The sequence below is a fragment of the Misgurnus anguillicaudatus genome, chromosome 19 (genome assembly GCF_027580225.2).
Source record: "Misgurnus anguillicaudatus chromosome 19, ASM2758022v2, whole genome shotgun sequence".
Classification (NCBI taxonomy): domain Eukaryota; kingdom Metazoa; phylum Chordata; class Actinopteri; order Cypriniformes; family Cobitidae; genus Misgurnus; species Misgurnus anguillicaudatus.
Window position 1 is genome coordinate 44262438 of NC_073355.2, and position 23689 is coordinate 44286126.

Here is a 23689-nt window from a genome sequence, read left to right on the forward strand (position 1 = left end):
CCACACCTGACAGTGATTATTAAAGGCATTCACTCAAGACGATAGGAAAATGTATATTTATATGTATAAATAATAAAATGGAAAATGTTTAAATACATATACTTAATAACAACTATACGGCTTGTGTATATTGCATAATTTAAAAGCTTCAAAATGCTTTCGGTGATACCAACATGATGCTTTTATATTCTATTATTTATAATAGCATATCATCTCTTTTATGCAACATCTTGTGCCCACTGCAATACAAACACAAATAAGGGCTTGAGTGTATATTTAATCAAATCATACAAATCTTTTCACCTTGTTATAGCAATAATCATATCCTAATGATATTAGTAAAGATGAAAAGCTAAAGGTGCTTTACTTTAATCTTCGAGAAGTACAGCAACATGTAATTGTATAATAATAACAAGAACGATCAATTAGTTCTAATGCTATTATCTTGTAAAGCAAATATCAATGTTTCTAACCAGGAGTCTTTTGTCATTGTTTGTATGTATATATTTTAATAGCATTTAATTTGGTAAATCAAGAACGTCTATAAATCTATTGAATTCTCAGGTACTCTGTGAGTTATCAGATATGCAGCCGTATGTGCTTAGGTTCGGGTTTGAGACCTTGTTTATTATCAAATATAGGCATATCAAGATTTATCTTTATATATAGATACAGATGTAAAGTTTTATGGAATCTGATATGATTACACAACACTAGGTATTCATTTTCATAGTAACCTACTTTGCAAAAATCTTAGGCCACCATGCCAGAATTAGATTTGTTGTTTTAGCAATGTTATAGAGATCATATAATTATTTCTCAGTCTCTTTAGTAGCATACATACAGGAAATGCACTGTAAAAAAATGCTGTAAATATGCAGCTGGTTGCCAGTAACTTACTGTAGTAGAAGATAAAGACTGAAAATGTTTCATGTTCATTTAACTTTGAACAAACTGTTGCCAGTAAATAACAGAAATGTAAAATCTACAGTAAGTTACTGGGAGCTAGTTGCCAGTAATACCCAGTAATACTGTAATTTCTACAGATTTTTTACAGTATGTGTATGTAGTAAAAACTGTATAAAAATGTAAACTGATGTGTCAAGTTTTTAGGGTAAACTCCCCTTCCACTTGAGCAAAAGCATGAAACTGCAGGATCTCTTAAAGCTAAATAAAATTAAATCCTAATTTCTAATTTTAAAGAAATTAGTCTTTATTAGTCTTTCATTCTGCTCAAAAACGCTCAAGATAATGCCTAAAGAAGATATGTAGTCCTGAAAATTTTATTTTTTATTTTTTTGTACATATTTCTTGTATTTTCTGTTTATTTCTTAATAAAACAGATTGAAAAATAAATATGGATGGAAATTAAAACTTCTGAAACAACAAGTCTGGTGGTGGTGGCTTAAGACTTGCAGACTACTGTATTTGGCAGATGCATTTAAGGTACTCACACATGATTGTGGTGTTGCCAGCGGCAATCTCTAGAAGCTGGACTATACAGAAAAACTCAACATTCATCAAATGCTTAAAAATTGACTTTCATTTTCAGCTCAGCCGGCTGCGTAAATGACTCTTATTCAGAGCTGAGCCAAAATCCCATTGATTAAAAGGCATAAAATATCCAATCTACAGTAATTGACCATCTCAAAATTGGAGAGCGTGTGCCTGTCGAAGAATGAAAGGGACCAAATGAGGACCGAGTATACCCTGCATGGGTTTCCATGACAACCTGACACAATATTATATTTTGAATGCATTTGTAGCAGGTGGTGATAGGGACGCGAGGTGTTATAATCCACCGGCCAAATGGAGGAGGCTTTTAGCCGTCTGGAAAACAGATTTGAGTTGTTTTTCAGGGTTTACTGGCTCCCGAGCGCTTCTGTGAAGCTCATTGGAACAATCGTTCAAGTAAATGTGTTTTAAAAAGCAATTTTTCACGTTTACTTGTCTCTGCAAGATGTTTATGGCCAAAAAGAGCTGAAGGGGCTCAAGTCACCACATGGTTCTCTTATGGCATCACTGTGAGGAACCGTTTAAGCACTTTACGGTGTACAAGGTATTTTTATTTATAGAAAAAACATATTTAATTATTTTACCAAATTACAGACATTTTGGCCAAAATACTTATAAATGAAGGTTTCTCACCTAGAAGAACTATTTTTGGTTCCTCAGGGAATGATTCAATCAAAGGTTCTCAGAAGAACCATTTCTCTTCCACTACAAAGAGCCTTTGGTGAGACAGAAAGGTTCTTCAGATGTTAAAGGTTCTTTATGGAACCATACAGCCAAAAATGATTCTTCTATGGCATCGCTTAGCACCTTTATTTTTAAAAGTGTTTTATGACACGACATTTCTGTTTTTTCATGAAACACTAGATATCGTCCTGATTTGTTTTGACATTCCTGACCATGTGAACCGAATCTGAGGATAATTGAAAAACCCCAAGCAGGCGTTTTTCCAGGAAACTGGCGGTGTTTAATTGGTGCATAAACGCTGTGGAACATCTGGTAGAGTTCACCCGGCTATCTGATGCAACAGGCGATTTAGCACCTCCACTTACTCTCCTCGAATTTTCCTCACGGGGCTAAATCACCCCGCCCCATAAGAAAGGCTGCGTGATGGAGCAAAATGAGAAGCATAAAAGCTATACATGGATTTCTAGGACCACGTAATTTCATTTATCTTGAAATATTATATTAAAATGCAGTTTGGTTGCCTCGGCTGTCACTGTTCGTTCAGGGACGCATAAGTAAAATGTTTAGGTGATAAAGCCAAAGAGCCATAGCTGTCGAACAGCACCACGATCACAAGCCTTTCTTTAAAAAATATTTGATCATTATCATTTAAAGGAAATATCATTTGAACTTAACACCTTCAGCTTCCCAGAAAGCAATTTTGTGTTTAAAAGTTTAATAGCTCTGCAAACACAGCACAGACATCTAGGCTAAAATTTGGTCTGTCAGCGATAAGTTAGACATCTAACAATAGCCCACAAATAAATAAATAAATGATGCAAACACCTTGTAATCATGGTTGACTTTGCTTACATGATGAAAAATCAGACATCTCAGTTATTTTGGCAAAAACGACACCAAATTCAAGTTTAGTTTTTCTAGATGTGGGTTATTCGAGCCTAAACTTACGAGGAATTCGTACGTATTTTACAAGATGGCTAATTCTTATAAATTCGTACACAGTGAATCGTACAAAAACATACCATTATCATAAAAAATAATAACGAAGCCACACTCCTAACCTCGCCTCTAACACCAACGTCGCAGGGGCGAAAGCAAATCGTACAAAAATGTAAGAATGTGGTCGTAGGGATTAGCCATCTGGTAAAATATGTACGAATAACAATGAGATAGCGTTGGTTGCTCATAGTCTGACTATATTGTGTCGATATTAAAGGGCCGCTAACGTAGATGTTTTTAGCAATATAAAAATAGTCTCTGGTATCCCCAGAATATGTCTGTTTCAGCTTAAAATATTTCTGCATACACACTGGCGACTCATTTTCTGATAGAAACACATTTTAAAGTGCATTTTCTAGGATGGGGGGCTTAAAACTCAGACAGAAATGACAGCTATAGTTTGCTGGGTTTGAGAATGGGGTTAAGGATTTAATGCTATAAAAAACATTTCTTCTGGTTATTCAGTGGTTCTTGCTATAGCAAATATCGCTAAATGCTTAAAACCAACTATCTCTCATAAAATAACCACTAGTATAAAAATAAACCGTTTAAGAAGCGTTGACTAAACTGTACCTTTTCTGTCGCTGGGGTGGTACCACGATGAGGCGTACACACCAAATGTGAATTCAACAATTTGCGCAAAAATATACTGGTCAACATTTGAAGTGAATCGAAAAAGTTCATTAAAGTTGTCCTAAGACAAGAACGGGTATAAAGTATTGGTTTTAAGACAACTTTTAAGAAAGGTTTTGATCCACTTAAAGACGAGAAATCACACAGGGCCATGCGAATGACGCAAATTGGGTGGCACGATTGCTGCAAAAACACAAGCTATTCGTCTCAAACGCGTCTTTGTGCAAGTGAAAATACTCAACTTAAGCAAAAAATTTGCATGGCACAAAGTTAAGTCCCACTAGTAATCTAGAGCGAGGAACGCGATGCTTCGTGCATGGTGTGTATGCAGGTTTAATTTTGTACCAACATAATACAATGTTGTACCTTTTGTGTCTTTTTCTTTACTATTGAACCATTTTTTACCATTAACGTTTTGTATCCCTAAAATTTACAAAATTGGTATAAAATTAAGGGACAAAATTGTTGTAGCTAGTGCTTTTTTTCCCTCTCTGGTATGATAGTTTATCAATATGGAGGAATGACATGGAAGCCTCCTTGGACTTACCCGTTCAATGTAAGTAACAAAGAAATTCTAAGCTTACAAAGAAAAGTCAGATCACTGGCAAAAAGGTCATTTGACACCAATGAGGACATAGTTATGAATAAAGACATTGATCAATAAAAAACACTTAAAACCTTACTTACTGTCCCTTTAAAGGAACACGCCGACTTTTTGGGAATTAAGCTTATTCACCGTATCCCCCAGAGTTAAATAAGTCCATACACACCCTTTTCATCTCCGTGGATCCGTGACTCTGTCTGACTCACCTACGGCTAGCCTAGCTTAGCACAAAGACTGGAAGTAAATGGCTCCAGCTAGCATTCTGCTCCCAATAAGTGAAAAAAATCTACCTTTTTCTATTTATGTGTTGTGATTTGTATAGTCACATATGAGACACAGACATCTTTTAACCGTATACATACTGTGAACTATATTCTCAGAAGACGAAGCACTGTTACTGCAGAGTGATTTGCTCGCGGCACCTGAGAAGCCCCGTGGTGAGGAGCGCTAATCACATTCAGTCTTTGTGCTAAGCTAGGCTAGCGGTGTGTACATTAGACAGAGGCCGTTTCTCAATACCAAGTACGCCAAGTTCGGACTTGTGTCCTTCCTAGTTCGGACTTGCAAGTTCAGACTCGGAAGAGCGAACTTCTGACGCGAAATGCATTCTGGGAAACTTCGCTGTCATAAGTCCACACAAGTCTCCTCTGATGCATCCTTGATAAAATGGGCGGATCAAGAACACATCCGGGGATTTTATGTGAACTTGGGCTTGATGCGAACTTTGAATTGGAACAGTACTTGGGCCGCGACTGATGACGTTTCACAAGTCCACAAGAATGCAAGACCAGACAAGAACGCATATTGAGAAATGGCTTCAGATAAAGGACGCACGTTGATGAAAAGGGTATGTACGGACCTATATCTAAATCCTGGGGATATGGTGAACAAGCCAAAGTCCCAAAAAGTCAGTGTGTTCCCCTAATGTACACAATAGGTCCTTGGGGTATTATATTGTACACCAAAAGGTATACAACATTTAATGTGTTGTTTACCCAAAAAGGTACAAAACTTTAGTAGCACCATTATCTTTAATAGCGTACTATGTAGTTTTTCTCCTTCAACATCACATTTATAACCTTCAGATTTATTCCAGGTTCAAAACAAAATGGAAATTGAAAGAAGCTTTTATCACTTCTCAGCTAACAACTTCAAGTTCAACAAAAAGTGACCCATTTATAAACCAATCCTCTTTTCTCTTCGTTGGAAAGAGGAAGCAGGCGTGTTAAAGTTGTGCTGAATCCGTGCGCATGTGAGAGCACAGGAAAGGGAGCGTGTGCAATTGATCTGAGGGTTCAGTCGAGTTTAGTGAGAGAGGTCACAGGCGGACGCCTCTAAAGCCAAGACTGTGTGGAACAGGAGGAAAAGCTTCAGTGCCAGAATTCCTGTAATCTTCACTGACCATCACACGCCCAGCGTCACCTCCTGTGGCCTTTTCCCCTTTTCCCTAAATCAACCTGTTTCCTGCTCAAACATTCACACGCTAACTGAGCTTTACTCAGTCTCATGTGGCTGCCTGGATTCGGATCATTTACATTTGGTTTGCTATAAGTGATAAAGCGCATGTGTGAAAGAGATGGACGACATATGGTAAAAACCTGGGTTTTTAATGGATTGCTCACACAATACAGCAACAGGACTTTCATTCCTTAATAAAAGCTGTTTATAACACCTGACTGAAAAGCCTTATGAGCCATCATGAAGATTTTAACAGTTGGTCACAATAATAATAATGATGTATGTCATATAATAAAGTGAATAGTACATTAAAGTTAAAATCTAGAGTATAGTCTTTTTTTACATGTACACAAACATATGCGCACGGTCAAGCGCACAGCATTGCAAAGAAAAGTTTATTTGATTCGTACGTGTACACAGACGTTCAACGCATGCACATTGCGACAAAATGCAGTGCATCTGCTGGGCTACATACTACATTCTCCTGTACGCGCATGCGCGGCCTACGCGTACAATGACCTACACGCGCATTATTTTGATGAAGAAAATTGTGTCATGCGCACTGTACACGAACCTACAAAATAAAGGCTGGATTTAAAAAAAAACATAGTGCATAATTTTTCCATCAATTTTTTTAAGTAAACAAGGGTTTGAAAAATCCGGCAGTGTGCGTATGTACATGCGCACTCTTTTGATGAAGAAAATTGCATCACGCGCACTGTACGCGAACCCTTGCATACACATAAAAAAGGTGGCTGTTTTTTAAATGTACGTGAACGTAAGTAGTTTATTTGATTCGTACGTGTGCACAGACGTTCAATGTATGCGCATTGCGTCAAAATGGGCAACAAACTGATAATAAAAATTGTGTCGCGCACTGTACGCGAACCCTCACGTACACGTCAAAATTGACTATACTTCGACCTCAAAGCTCTTTTTTACATGTACATGAACGTACATGCACGGTCAAACGCACAGCCAAACTGTAGTTTTTTTAATTCGTATGTGTACACAGACGTTCAATGTATGCTCATTGCGCCAAAATGGGCTACATACTGATGATAAAAATTGTGTCGTGCACTGTATGCAAACCCTCACGTACACATAAAAATGGACTATACTTCGGCCTTAAAGCTCTTTTTTACGTTTACATGAACGTATGTGCAAAGTCGAATGCACAGCTTAGCAAAGTATAGTTTTTTTGATTCGTACGTGTTTACAGATGTTCGACACATGCGCATTGCGCCAAAATGGGCTACATACTGATGATAAAAATTGTGTCGCGCACTGTATGCAAACCCTCACGTACATGTAAAAATGTACTTTACTTCGGCCTTAAAGCCCTTTTTTATGTGTACACGAAGGTATGTGCACTGTCGAATGCACAGCTCAACAAAGTATAGTTTATTTGATTCGTACGTGTTCACAGATGTTCGCCGCATGCGCATTGTGCCAAAATGCATTTCCTGTGCTACATACTACAGTCTCCTGTAGATGCATGCACGACCTATGCATAAAATGTATGTTGGGTTTAAAAAATCCGGTGGTGAAATTCAGTCCAAAGTCTCACAATGTAATGATGAGATTTGGAGCATCAAAGTTTGCCCAATTTTCAAGATATCAAGATATTATTTTTACAGAATGTTTTTTACATTATGTAAGATTATTTTTCAGAAAACATTTAATCACAAACAGGTGTGAAAAACCATCTCGTCTCCTCTGAACACTACACCTGCAGAACAAATAACAGATTGCACAGATGTTTAATCTCTGCAGTGAAGAAAAAAAACACCCGTGACAGGCAGCCACTTAATTTTCCTCTTGGACGCCATATTCTGAGATTCAATCACATCTTATGTTCAGAAGTTAAAGATATCAAGTATGAATGTTGCACATCTAACTTAATGAATTTCTAAGAATAAATTCCTGTCTATAATTAAAAAAGCTGTCACTGGCGTGGTACCCTTTACATATTTGTACCAAAATGGTACACATAAGGGCCTTTTTAAAGGAACTGTCGCAGTGAAAGCTTCCCAGATAGCACAAGTACGTCTGTAAGATGTCTGCTAAAGATCTGGAAAACATCTCGGGTCTCATTTATAAAACATGCTTACGCACAAAACGGGGCTGGAAAGATGATTCATGTATGCACTTCCAGTTGATCTGTCATTTATAAAGGGAACATCGCTTTGTTTTATAAGTCTTAATATTTTTAGCGTATGCCATTTTTGGCTTTTGTGCGTACCTACTTAAGACTTTTGGTAAGGATACTATACACAGTTTTATAAATGGGACCCTTGGTGTGTAAAAACGTCTGATTAAAGTCTTAGAAAGAGCTGTTTTACATTCATTCTAAATCAAAGTCACCTTCAATATATCTATATGACATCTTTTAGAAAATGTCTCAGGGGGGTCAATATCACTATAAAGTGCCTTCATCAGAATCACTCCGTCATCATGAATAAAATCCAAACTAATGAAATTCTGAGGTTTTATTATAAATGGCCAAACATTTACACACATACAAGTTCAATGATAAGTCTCTTGAAATATGTTTTCTCATTTTATACCATTTTCTTTGATTGTATGCATGCGGTTTTGGGATGTCCCAGATCCTGCTCAGCTAAATTTAGTGAGTGTAAAAAGTTAATAAATGACATAAAGTTCAAAGTTATTTGATAAAACAAGTCATTTTTATAGACCGTTTCATCGGGCGCATGTGCGGTGTCGCGTTAAGCGCCTGGTCCGAACTTTACTTCCGGTTTCTGTTTTGATAGTTGCTGAAACTGACCTCTTAAACAAATACCTTGTTAAAAATTACAAATGTTTTGGGTTCCTATGTAATCTACATGTTGTTTATTTTGCTTGTTATATAAATAAACTACTTTAAATGGACTTTGTTGTTATTTATTCTTCACAGAGTTTACCGGAAGTTACGTGATGACCACGAAAGCCGCGTGTTTGTTGTTACTGCTGAAACCTAGTCTATAACTTATACTCATTTTCATAATAATATTAAGCATTTTGCACGTGTCCCTAAAATTGCTGTCCACCCTGTCGTTTGGGGGTAAACGTCCCTTAAAGAAACCAACTGATGTAGTCAGTGACATCCCGTCTCCCGGTTGGTTTTTCTGCAGTGGAAGTTAAAACATACAATGCAGACACAGTACGTATTTGCACTTATTTTCCCTTATTTTCATCATATTGTGCTTGTAGCTGCCTAGTGTCAAGCTTAAAATGTCCACCCTGTCATTGTGAAATGTTAATTAACATAAAACTTTGCTCAAAAGTCAAAATATGTATTTTAAACTGTGCACAGTCAGTTTAACCACTAAGTTAACTGCAGCTACATCATGTGTTCATTAAATGCTAAATTTAGCTGAAAATGCCCACCCTGTAATTAATTTTTTACATTGAATTTGCATGACAGGGTGGACATATTTTTTTGTATGGTGTTTGCTTGCAGTTAATTTATAAAACGTGCTGGAGCTTGACCAATGCATTTCTAACAGCCTATGTCTCTTTAATACAAAACATATGAAGTTAAATGGTTAATTCTCAAATTTTTTTTGTGGGGAAATTTTTTAGTCTCAAAGGCACTTTATGGTGATTTTGACCCAGAGACGTATTGCAGATGAGCAAACAATCAAAATAATACATCTTGCAGATGTAAATGCAGACATTTCCAAGATGTATCGTGCTTTTGGGGTACTGTATGGCAACTTTTTTGGACATACTTTGATGTCATGTCGGGGCAGTGCTGCATAAATTTTAACAATGTCTATTCAAAGCCCTATTCCAACGGTAATTGTTTCTCATGAGTCATGAGTGCAGAATGACTTTTGCATTGATCCCCTTTTATAAACTCAAAGATGTGGATTTGGACGGCAATTAAAGTACTACACGACCTTGGTGTTCATCAAAAAACAGTAGGTATTTCGGCCAAGTATTTTTACACGAGTGGTGGGAGAAAAACACTGACATTCGGGATTCTGACAGCAATAAAATCGCTGACTACCCCCTACAAAATGATGAAAATACCTAAAGTCCCCATGAGAATTAATTACCGTCCAAATAGGGCTTTACACATAGCCGCGGTTCTGGACTACTGCGTCTAATGAAGCAGCGGAAGAAACATTGGAGGCACACAGTTTTATTACTTTCTGCCGTATCCACTCGCACATCAACAACACAACAACCTTGCTTCTGATGCAACATCTGACGTGCTTACATTTAATGTGCCGTGAGAACGTGAAATAAGTAATAAGCATAAAATCCGATCAGAAATCAGATTTGAATATGATTTCGTAAAAATGTTTGTTTTTTACGTTCACACATGCTAAATTATGATCAGATATGTAGAATAATCGGACTGATAGTGTGAACAACACTCCAAATGATATCAAATCAACATATTTTGTTAAGTTAAAGTAACATAAAAAAGTCAAAACTTAAAAAAGGTAACTTGAATTGACTTGCAAAACCAAGTTCTTTTTACTTCATGCTGCATTTATTTTTTACAGTGAAGGTCTGAGAGACACGACCTTAGCAGTAATATTTAAATGAACACTTAAAAAGACAAGGGCTGCGTCCGAAAACTCTAAATTGCTGCCTTCTGAGGCAGCTTTCCAAGGCAGGAAGGCATCGAGGCATGTCCGAATTCAATGTTTGGTTTACTTCCTGTCTCCTGAGATACCTATGCATGGACGTATATTAATGTGATTGGTCGAGCCCGGTCGAGTTCGAAAAAATAAAATGTCGGCCAAGGACGCAACTGGACCACCAATTTAGTGTAAATAAAGGTAGATTTTCACTTTTTACAGCTTTTAATTGCATTTCTAGCGATAAATTAGTATTGTAGTTTTCAAATATGTGATTAGTTATCACAAAGGCGCTCTCTGTTTAAATTTCAAACACGCTGCCTTTGAAGTGTGTCCGAAAGTCTTTCTCTGAGCTACCTTCATGCCTCCGAAGTCATTTCCTCATGAGGCAGCGAGGCAACAAGTCACTGCCTTGAGTTTTCGGACGCAGCGAAGGTTTCATTTGTAAATTTGATTATATTAGATGATTAATATATGTATTTTAAACAATATTAATTGACATATTTATTTTAATCTCGTCACCAAGCAATATTTTAGACAGGCAAAGAAAAGAATACCCACAAAAAAACCTAAGTCAATGGCCGTCTCTCAATCCGAAGGCTGCAGCTTCCGGAGGTCGGATATCTAGGCTGCATACGTCATCAAGACTGTCTTATTTCAAAATATTAACAATTATAAAGTTGACTATTATTCTCAGTTAATCGTAAGTTGTTGTAATATGCTTATGACTTGCGAATGTAATACTTAGTTAACTTAAATAAACCAGAGGCGTGATGACGTATGCGACCTCCGCAGGCTGCAGTCTTTGGACTGAGAAACGGCCAATGGATTCAGGTTTTGCCAGAGGCTTGAATTTCGCATGACACAGGTAAATCTCCATTAGCATTAGACTGAGAAGGGATGAAATAACGCCGGATGTCACAGGTTGGTAAAATCGAATGATTATACATCTCGCGAGACACGCGATACATTCATCATTATATTATATGTGCTCAGCAGATGGGATCTCTGTCTGAAACCCACGAGCTGACTTCAGGGATTAATCCTTACGTGCCTTGGGATTTACAAATTGAGTATTTCCATGGGCCGTGGCAGTGATGTCAAGGTCTCGGGTTTATGTTTTCTGTCGATCTCCGGATGACTGCGGAAATCTGGCAGCATTTTTGGCCATCGCGAGGCGTTAAACTCGACAGCAGAGCATTTGGTTTGAAAAAAGATGTCAGCTTCTATAATGTGAACCCATTAACGCTTCAGGATCAACGTGCCTGAGGTAAAAATTCACTATTGGCTCCACAGGGATTTCACCAACGGCTAAACAAAGCAATGATTAAATCCTACACTTCATTATGGTATTTTTTTCATCAGAGTCAAACATATCATTATCTTTTTGCGCGCGCCTCTGTACAGAAAGCAGACGGCCTTCAAAGGGAAGATCCCTATGACTCACATACAGTCTCTCTCTCTCTCTCTCTCTCTCTCTCTCTCTCTCTCTCTCTCTGTAGATATAAATAGATCTGCCCACCGGGGCCACACTTCCATATAGATCTATGAAAATCAAAAGCTATGGGGTGAAGCTGTATAACATTTTTCCATATGAACCCTACTTCGGGGGATCAGGCACATATTTATTTCTAGGCATATTACGACTAGGGGAAACAATTTTAAAAATATTTCCTGTCTAACTAAAGCTACCCATAATTTAAATGAATTTACAGATGTACAGTAAAATCTAAGACTAAAGTAGCTAACTGAATATATTAACTTTAATAAGGCAATGTGGTACAAAGTTAATAGCATCTTTATAGGGACAGTTCATCCCATTTTGTCATTATTTACTAACCATCAAGTTACAAACCTGCACAAATGTATTTTTCTGCGAGAATCAATCATGCAAAAAGCAGAAGCACCATTGACTTTCATAGTAGAAAAAATTGTCCAAAATCTAAAGACAATGGAAGTCAATGGTGCCCCAAAATTGTTTGGTTATGAACATTGCTCAAAATATCCTTCTTTGTGTTCAGCAAAACAAAAAAAATGAATACAGGTTTAAAACAACTTGAGCAATGTTGGTGAGCAAATGCTAAAAACATTTTTGGGTAAACCATCCCTTTAAAGGGGTCATATGAAGCAATTTTATGTAATCCTTGTGTTAAAAGCTGTGTGTGCATATAGAAGATCTGTAAAGTCGCAAAGATTAACTCTTTCCCCGCCATTGACGAGTTATCTTGGTAATCAAAAGAAAACATTTGCAAAACATGTTCAATACTAACAAAATGTTACACTGTAATAACACTTACCCAATTTATAAAAAAAACAGAATCAAAAAATTATTTACTAATTTTAAACTCTGTGTATGTTTTGATAATGTTCTGAACATGATCTCTAAAAAAATTCTTTCACAAAAATGCAATTATTTCAGCTTTTTGCTAACAAAATTGTATTTTTAATGACAAATACCCAAATTTAAGAGTTTATAAGTTTATGGTGTTTTGTTTGTTTGAAAGCAGAGGGTCTGTTCTTTCATTTTATATATTTGTATGTTTATATATTTTTAGAAGAAAATTTTCCTGGAAGGTATTTTGTGAAACTTTTGTGAAAATAACAAAAAAAATGCTGGCGGGCAACTTTTCAAAAAAAGGCTGGCGGGGAATGAGTAAATGTTTCAAACCCAAAGAGATATTTTCTAAAAATCCTAAAAGTTGACACCTTCCTACACCGCCTCACAAGCTACATCACTGTATGGAAAGATTTGCATAACGTCACCCAAATGTATAAAAAAGGCGTACTTTTTATTCTCGCTGTAGTGATGTTGCTGCCGCCGCCATTTCGTGAAGAAGCTGTCACTGTGTCCAAAACCGCATACTTCCATACTATATAGTAGGTGAAATTCAAAAGCAGTATACAAGGTGAGTAGTGTCCGATTTATTAGTATTCGAAAAACAGTAGGTGGAAAGTACCCGGATGACCTACTACTTCCGACAAGATCCTGAAGTGTTTATTCGACACTTTATTATCCCATAATCCCAAAAGAGAAGTTATCCAACAAAGAAGAAGAAGGAGAGGCGTTTTATTAAAAAATGCAAATCTGTAAAAAAACTTTGCAGCCTTAAAATTCCTTGCTAAATCAACTCAGATTTACAAGTCATGTCAACAGAGGTGAGTTGTCACAACTTATAAAATATAGTTGAGAAAAGTCAACTTAATTTTATAGGTTATAACAACTCGCCTGTAGTTATAACAACTCATCTCTAGTCAAGATAAATAATAGTAAATTGAAATGACTTGTAAATCCAAGTTGATTCAACAAAACATTTTAAGGCAGCAAAGTATTTTTACAGTGCATATATATATATATATATATATATATATATATATATATATATATATATATATATATATATATATATATATATATATATATATATATATATATATATATATATATATATATATATATATATATATATATATATGTTAAATTGTGGTTAAATTGCACTTGTTTAAAGTCATTTTAGTTAATGAATAACTTTTTTTATGACGACGTATGTCACGTGATGCATCAACATGGCGGATGTAGTACATCCGAATTTATTTATACTATCCATATCCATACTATATAGTATCTACTGTTTTACCGTGCGTTCACACCAGGCGCGGAAGGGGCGCCAAAAAGCGCTGTTCCCGCATAGTTGGACGCTGGAACATTTTGAGTTTACTCGTTTCATTCGCATGTGAAAGTCGTGCGTGAAATTCTGGACATTCGAGGCATTCACACAAAAATTCGTGTCATGGAAGGGGCTTATATAGCTCAAATTGAGTAAACTTACCAGATTGTTCGACCTCCTCTGCTTGCCGCCTCATCAGCGTCTGGTGTGAACGCACCATTAATGGTTGATAAGTAGGTACTTCAACTAATTTAGTACCTACTGTCACAGTATGCAATTTCGGACGTGGCGTGTTTTGCTAAGGGGCGTAAGATTTCCATCACACTTGAGGTATTCGATCAATCACAACACACTGGATAGCTGGCCAATCAGAGCACACTGTGCTTTTCAGAATGCTGAGCTTTGTAAAAATCGACGCATTTCAGAAATACGGGGCATAGAGGAGCAACAACAATGTACGATATGTGGAAAATAATGTGTTTTTGAACCGTAAACTACGTAAACGCATTGCTTTACACCAAACACACAAAATAATACTCTTTTTAGCGAGGTCATATGACCCCTTCAACTGGTTAACAAAGCAAAATGACACAAAATTTAAATATTTCACATGACAGTTCTTTAATACAACTTTTCCAAAGTCTTATCTGATATGAATATAAATGTAAAAATATAAATAACTAGTATATACATCACATAATTTGACAACTAAGTTCGGCATACGTTTGCCTCCCGCTAAAATACACTCTCACATCCCGAGAGGTAGATGTACTCTTCTTCATTTACAAAAAATAAAATCGACAGAACATAAATTCATTCGCAACTCATTCACGACACTTTTCAAAAGTTACAAAACACAAATACACGTATATTTAAGTTTTTACATAGACAGATGTGAGTTTATATACAGCACAAGACTGCAAAAGCAATAAGCAAAGCTAAGTACATATATGGTTTCAATATGTTTGCAATTGTGCATTCCAGGCATTCCCGTGTATCCATCAGCCTTTGTGCTTTCAATGACATTGCACAACACTGTAAATGTGTTCAGCCTCTATAAATCTCCCCAGTGTCTGGCTCTTGTAAAAAAGCCTTATAAACATCTGAAACCTGCTGGAGAGGAACGACCCTCTTACATAGATCTGCATTTACGTACAAACAAAAATAAACCAAAGTTGCAAAGCGAAATAAAATGAAAAACTTGTAATGTGCCACTAAATAAATGGTTAAAACTGTTAGTTACATTTTTCTTTTTGTTTGTTTAATTGTTTTTATTTTTTTAGATCAGCACCATGTTCCTAATTCTCTTTTCCTGATGCGCCTCACATCTAGACGTTAGATCCGTATGGTGCCATGTAAACACCTCTCCTGCTTTACTGGCTTTCCAAGATACGATCTGATACTCGGTTAGGCTCGGTTTATGATAGCTAACAAATCCCATCTGGTCCCTCTGGAATCCTTTTTCCACCTAATCTCCAACTTCATCCCTGATTTAACGGCAGCCCGACTGTAAGCCGAACTGCGAAGAAGGCGTTGCGCGTTTAGGCGTTTAAAACCGTCTCCATCGTGTTTTCGGGCACGTTGTGGAAAAAAGGCCTTCTATTTTTGTAAAGGGACACGAGCGACATTCGAGTGTGAAGCAATTACGATGCTAGAGGAGGCACGGGCTGCTCTCGGTACGTATATCAGTCAACAGAAAGGCACTGTGTTGATCCATAGCCAGGTGTCATCGGATGCCAATGATATAAATCAGTTTCACCTGGACCTGCACTAAACCGGGGATCTCATTGTGTTGCATGGCAGGCATGATTCAGCGCTCTTAAACATTACACATCTACGCCAGCCTTTATTAGATCAGCCCATAAACTGAGGAAACAAAAATTGCAAATAATACTATTATTGTTTCTCATAGACATGAATTAGCTGCATCTCAGTCTGCTCTTAATGTTTTAAAATGCATTTAAACTCAGACCAAATTGAATAAGCTTCTGCTATTTATAGATTTACACAATTTGTGTTTCAAGAGAAACATTCGAAACAAATTTGATACTAATAAAAAACATACTGTAGCTGGGAACCAATAGACGCTTATGAACATTGAAAGATCATCGCCAGCAATAAAACTTTCCATTGGGCTCACAAGCATCCAGTAAGCTGAGCTTAGTGCACATACTAACAACTAAACGCCTTAAAAACTGCCTATCACTTAGGGTTGTTTATGCATCTATCAATCCTATTTCAATCACTATCCCTCGATATCTCCCTCAAAGTCTTTTTTCTAACATGAACCCCTGTATTCCATTTATCCTTGCCACAAGGCAATAAATTGGTGTGCATACTGTAAAAAGATTTACTTGGAAACTGGGTTACCAGAGCTACACATCTGAAACGGGGAAAATTTGGAGGGTGGCATCTCTTAATTCGGTTTTTCTTACACACCCACTGTATCCATGACAAACACTTCCCAAAGCAAGGCACTGTAAATGAGCGATATTCCCAGTGCGAAGGGTGGATGCGTGCTTCTGCCTGCGAGGGGTCTGACCGGGTCAAAGCGACGACGTATTCATGTGTGTTTTAAGAGGAGGTTTTCTCAGAAGCGTGGTTAAACTGCTGAGTTTGAGGTTTGAAGCTGGCACGGGATGAGACGGAGAGAGAGAGAGAAAAGAGTAACAGAGCTAAGGTTATGTACCATGATAAGTCCTATAACCGGTATAAAAGGCACTGGAACGAGAAAAACCCTTTACAAACGGTTTTGGCATCTCATGTACCCTCGTAATCTTGTTTATCTGTCTGAGGAAATGAGTTTTCTGTTTAGACAAAAGATCCTTTGGCCCGCTCGTCTTTCTCTGAATCACGCTATTATAAAATTCCTCTGTGGTTGTTTTTTCCAACTATTGAGGTTCTTGAAGGCTCTGGATTTGCCAGCTTTCTCTCACAAACAGACACACACACCCACACAACCCAAAGTAAAAGTCCGTCAACAGACCGTACACCGTGTAAAATTCCCATGAGTGTCCTTAATATCAGATGCTGCACCCTGTACTAAATCATTAGAGACTACGATTGACGAAGGTCTGACAGCAAAAGAGGGTGAGCAGGTGTCCCGTCTCTCTAGTTCATATTCCTGCACACATACACACACACAGACGGACGCATTCTCGACCTCTCCGTGTCCGTGCCCTCCTCCTATCTTGATCCGCAGCTGCCGGTCCGAGCAAGCAGACGCAGGTTCAAGTTCCACTCTCCCGTTGCGTAAAAAAGCTCACACATTGCTACGGTGTCACAGGACGGGCGAATGACGTGCGACGGTGACGGAGGTGAACTCCTCTTTCGCCGCGGTGTCCGGTTGCCACCTCTGGCCCGCTTCTTCACTTGGCATCACATGGTGCGGCGGCAAGAATGCGCGTGTTGACGGCAGCACTGGCTCCGGCGTCCGCTCGCAGTTATGGCCCTGGAAGTGTTAAGTGTCCTGTGTGCGTGCGTGCGTGTTGATATGTGTCCTCCTCTCCGGGCTTGTTTTGACACCAGACACCTGCCGAGCAACGGTAAACTGCGTGCGTGACTCTGGTGAAAGCTCACCTCCCGTGTTTTCCGCCCGAAATCCTGGAGGGGCCCTTGCCTGCGTTCAGCCCAGCGGGCGCAGACAATGCTTTCAATCCCAAGCGTCTCTTTTCGCCACCTTTCGTTCGCTTCACAGGGGACACTGTTCGGAGCTGAGGGAACCCCCTTCTTTCTTTTTCCTGCGCTTCTTTTTATGGGCCGTCCAGCAAGCCGTAGCCATCACCACCAGAACGAACCCCACGATCAGCAGGACCACGGACACCACTTTCGTCTGCGGGAGATCGTTGTACGTGTACGTCACCCCGGTCCCGGCCACTCCGATCACCAGGGAAATGATTCCGAAGGGAAAGATGCAGCGGTACCAGGACTTCTCCATCCCTCCGGTGGCTTGCGAGAGCCTCTCCAAGGAGGACAGCACCTCGGGGACTTTCGGGTCCTGCGATTGGCTCTCCGGGATAGGAGCTGCCGTTGTCTGCGGTTGGCATGTGAAGTGCCCGGTGGTGCAGCCCATCTTGAAAGCGGGGCAGTGGGACGACAGCCAGGCAGGGAGGACGGTTATTGAGCTCTGAAAGAAACGCTGAATGAATCTGGGTAGATGTGGTGGTGATTCACTCACAGTGCAACTGTGCTCTGCCTCCTGAGGCACAGCAGCACGTTGAACACTCAAGCAAAGAGAATGAACCCTGCTATATATGAGACCAGAAGGAGAGGCGGAGTCAAGCAGCATAGGGGGCTGCCCAAGGCTTGTGATTGGCTACAGGAGTGATCTGACGTCAAATGTCGTAGTATGAGACTGGGCTGGTGGACAGCAAACAGGAAGGAGGATGGGGAGAGAGGGGGTGGAGCTAACCGTTCATGCACTTTTACTTCATTCTTTGGCTCTCTTGCTTTTCATTCTGCTAGATGAAGGATCCCTGAGAGAATTGTGCTATCTGTGAATGGGACTGCAAATTAAATGCTAATTCCCTGAGCCACATTATTCATTATTTTGGGACAACGCAGTATGAAAAACACATGCAATGAATTTTCAGATGAATCCAGAAACATCACAGACGCATACACACACGCATGTGACTGCTGTGCACCCCCGCATGCATCGTCCTCCCACGCTGCGGCACACACACACACACACACAAAAACACCAAACGCTGAATGCAGCCTTTGAGCGGATGTCCATTTTTAATCCCGTCGTCTTTTTCCTTTCATGGTCTGCGCAACGGGGGGAAATCAATGTGAAAAAGCAAATAATAGCTCCTGTACGCGCACAAGGGAACACCGATGCAATTTATGGCTCAATGAGATCCCTTGTGTGAAATCATTTCACACATCTAGAGGGAGCAGATATTGACGGACAATGATGTGTAGATATGTGCTAACACTGCAAAGTGACAGCACCTTTTTGAAACAATGAAAAGAAGGTTATGAAAAACATATTTTGCATTTCATAATGATATCCAGAATTCTGCCAAATTAAAAAAAAATCATAATCTAGGAGCATCAAAGTTTAATCTACGACTCAGTCTATATTAAAGATATCAAGGTTATTTTTCACAGAATGTTAGGATGATTTTATGTAGGAAACAGTAAATCACAAACAAATAACGCAGACACAACACCACATTGCACAAATAAGCATCTCTTAATATAGACAATTCACATGACCAAAAACAGCCTTAACCAAGTTCACAATATTCCACAGCCTCATGCGTCTTACAGCTTAAGTAACCGTTAATGGATTAATCAATGATCATCACGTCTTTGTTACGAACGTCAATAAACAACACAGTGTTTACGTCACGTACTCTATCTGTCTGTCTCTTGTGGCCTGCATGGTTTAGTCTTAATTCTGAGAAACAGGATGGGAGATATTATTGATGTCATCCAAACCGTACCTAAATCAATATGAAATGACATTTACAGCCCAATGCCATACCATATTCCAAGTAATTACTGAAGTTTAAAAATATTCTAGATGCACTCATATCTCTCTGTCGGTGACACATTTCCAAGTGAAACTGGAAATTGAGAAAAAAATATGTGATCCTCCGAGTAAAAATCCAGCTAAAGTCGTGTTTTGTGATTTACTGTGTTCTACATAAAATCATCATATATAATGTAAAGAACAATATCCATCTATATCTATCTATATTCATCTATATCTATTTATCTATCTATCTATCTATCTATAGCTATATATATCTATCTATATATATATCTATCTATATATATATCTATATATCTATATATATATATATATATATATATATATAGATAGATAGATAGATAGATAGATAGATAGATAGATAGATAGATAGATAGATAGATAAATAGATATAGATGAATATAGATAGATATAGATGGATATTGTTCTTTACATTATATATGATGATATTATGTATCTATCTATATCCATATCTATCTATATCCATCTATATCTATCTATATCCATCTATATCTATATCCATCTATATCCATATATCTATCTATATCCATCTATATCCATATATCTATCTATATCCATCTATCGAGATAAATCCATTTTTTAACATTTTTGACAAAACATGTTTATTATTATGTTATCATGTTATTATTTTGTTTTATGGTGCTACTTAGCTGTATTTTTTAAGTTATGAAGGTTTTAAATAAAAAAAAAACAACTGCAGTTGCATTGAAATTAATTGGAATGCACAACCAAAAAACGTGATTTCTGAACAATTAAAAAAACGGTGGTTATCTTGTTTTGCAACGAAACTCTTCATATATATCCATATATAACCAGATATCTATCTATATCATCTATATATCTATATCCATCTATATATCTATCTATATCCATATATCTATCTATATCCATCTATATATCTATCTATATCCTTTATCCATCTATCTATCTATATCCATCTATCTATCTATATCCATCCATATACTGTATCTATCTATATCTATCTATCTACCTTAAAGAACAATAATAACCATTATATCTTTAATATTGACTCAGTAAAATCATGTCAAAGATTAAAATCTATGTAAAATTACATTTTAATGCTCCAAATCTCATTATTAGATTGAGACTTTAACCTGGATTTCATAGAAAGGGCCAAATGTAAAGTGGGAATTGATTTGGGAAATTATCAAAATAGGCAATATGGTGACATCAGCAGATAAGATGCTTAAAGGGACAGTTCAACCAAAAATGAAAATTCTGTTATTATTTTCTCATCCTCATATTGGTCTGAACCTGAATACATTTTTTTTTTGATGAACACAAAAGAAGATATTTTAATTAATGATGGTAGCACACAGCTGATTGTAACCATTGGCCTCCATAGTAGGAAAAACAAATACAATGGAAATCAATGGGTACTGTCAATTGTGTGCTTACCATCATTTATCAAAATACCTTTATTATTTATCACAATACTTCCATAAGGTTTGCTCTCCTACTATGGAAGTCAATGGTTTCAATCAGATGTGTGCTTACCATCATTTATCAATTTGATTTTTGTGTTCATCAATATACAGGTTTACAACAATGAGAAAATGACAGAATTTTCATTTTTGTATGAACTACTTATACCTTTAACAGGCGAGCAAAGGCAAAATTTTGATGGATTTTTATGGAACAACGTGCTTGAATAAATTATGAACAATATGAGTGTGCATTAGGAAAATAAATATAATTTTTAATTCATGTACAAAAAACGAATCAATAATTCAGACCAAAGCCTTAGTCAAAGAGTCGACACGCGTCTGCCTGTTCCATTTCAACACAGCTACTATCTTATGGGAAACACATGAAAAGATGTTTTCAATTAGGGTTTGCAAATAAATATGTCTATTAAGACTGCTACTTTGATGAGAAGTGCTAGCTGGTAGATTGATCCTCCTTTGTGTGACAGTAAGAATGGGATGAAACCGATGACTAGCGAGAAAGAGAGCATGACAGAGAGCGAGAGAGTGACTGAAATTGCTTACAGCATCCATACAAATTATTTTCTCGTTCAATTTGAACATGACTCACAAGTCTGTAATACCTGGAGACAGAGTATTACCCATTAATATCTCCATTGATCTCAATGACAGCTGCACGTCTGCCACTCGTCTGGAGGTTTCAAGACCTGCATTACTGTCTGTGCCACCACGTGACTTAATCTACAGAGACATGGCATGCTGGAAACTCAATACAGCTCATATGATAAGCATTGTTTAATAAAAGTGTTTTAGTAACATTTTTCTCAAGTAACATATTTCTAACTTTGCTATTGACATAAAATGTTCACCAGATGTTGGTACAATCCATGCAATCCACACATTCAAAGACATCAAACCATAGATGTCCATAATTTAAGTTATGTGTAGCCGTGTAAAATGGCAAAGGAAATAGGTATTAAACATTCTTACTAAAATGTATTTAATACTTTGTACAAAAGCCTTTGTTGGTAATGAAAGCTTCAAGACGCCTCCTGCATGGAGAAAGCTGGCTGTGTTTGGGTTTACCCATCATGAGATGTTTCTTGCATGACACCTTGGTAATGAAACACTATTTTACAGGCTATCAGTTGGGACTTATTCTCAGGCTATATTTGCACTGACAAGGGGCAGAATTGCTTTTTTTATTACTGACTGTCTTGGCTTTCCATGCACCTCCTTTTCTTTAGAGTCTAATACTTTTGCCTGTGTCATTACGTTAATAACACATCTCTTAATTTATGGACAAATATGGTTTGATTTCTTTGCATCTGTGGATTGCATGGGTTGATGCCAACATCTGTTGAAAATTTAATGTCAATAGCACCTTTAGAAATATATTTACTAGAATTTTTTACTATTTACTAAAATATTTACTAAAAAATATTAACTAATTTACTAAAATATTTACTATTTACTTAAAAATGCTAAGTGTCACTGTATGTCAGATCAACACAATCTCATGGCAATTTGTACATATTTTACAACCAAATTCATATGGGTTAGGTGGGGTATCATTGTTGATTTTTAAATTAATTGTATTTTTTTAAGATTCACTTTGTACAAATTTATACAAATTAGCCAAATCATAAAATATGTAAAAAAATCCAATGAGATTTGAGGTTGTTGTCAACATCTGGTGAAAATTTCATGTCAATAGCACCTTTACAAATATATTTACTATTAGGGATGTCAAGCGATTAATCATGATTAATCGCATACAAAATAAAACCTTATATATATAAATAAAACATGGATATATAAATATAATTTTTCTTAAATTTATACATGTATGTGTGTGTTTATATATTTATACATAATTACACATAGGACACACACACATATATATTAACCAAAAACAAACTTTTATTATTTATGCGATTAAATTACTGAAAATACTGACAGTACTACTTACTAAAAAAAAAGGTGAGATGTTCAAAATTTATTTTACTCGCTGTATGTCAGATCAACACAATCACATGGCAATTTGTGTGTATTTTACATCCAAATTTATTTGTTTCTGTTCGATTTGCTTTCGTCCCTGTGACGTTGGGTTTAAGGGAAGGGTATCATTGTTGTTATTTTTTAAATAATTGTATGTTTTTGTAAGAATTCACTTTGTACAAATTCATACGAATTAACCAAATCATAAAATAAAAGTAAATTCTCATGAGATTAGGTTGTTGCCAACATCTGGTAAAAAGTACATGTCAGTAACACCTTTAAAAATATATTCACTAAATTATTTATTAGGGCTGTCAAACGATTAATCGCATACAAAAATAAAAGCTTATGTTTGCATAATATATATGTGTGTGTCCTGTCTGTAATTATTATGTATATATACACTCACCTAAAGGATTATTAGGAAAAAAAAACCGTTAAATTTCTCATTAATGCAATTATCTAGTCAACCAATCACATGGCAGTTGCTTCAATGCATGTAGGGTGTGGTCCTGGTCAAGACAATCTCCTGAACACCAAACTGAATGTCAGAAAGG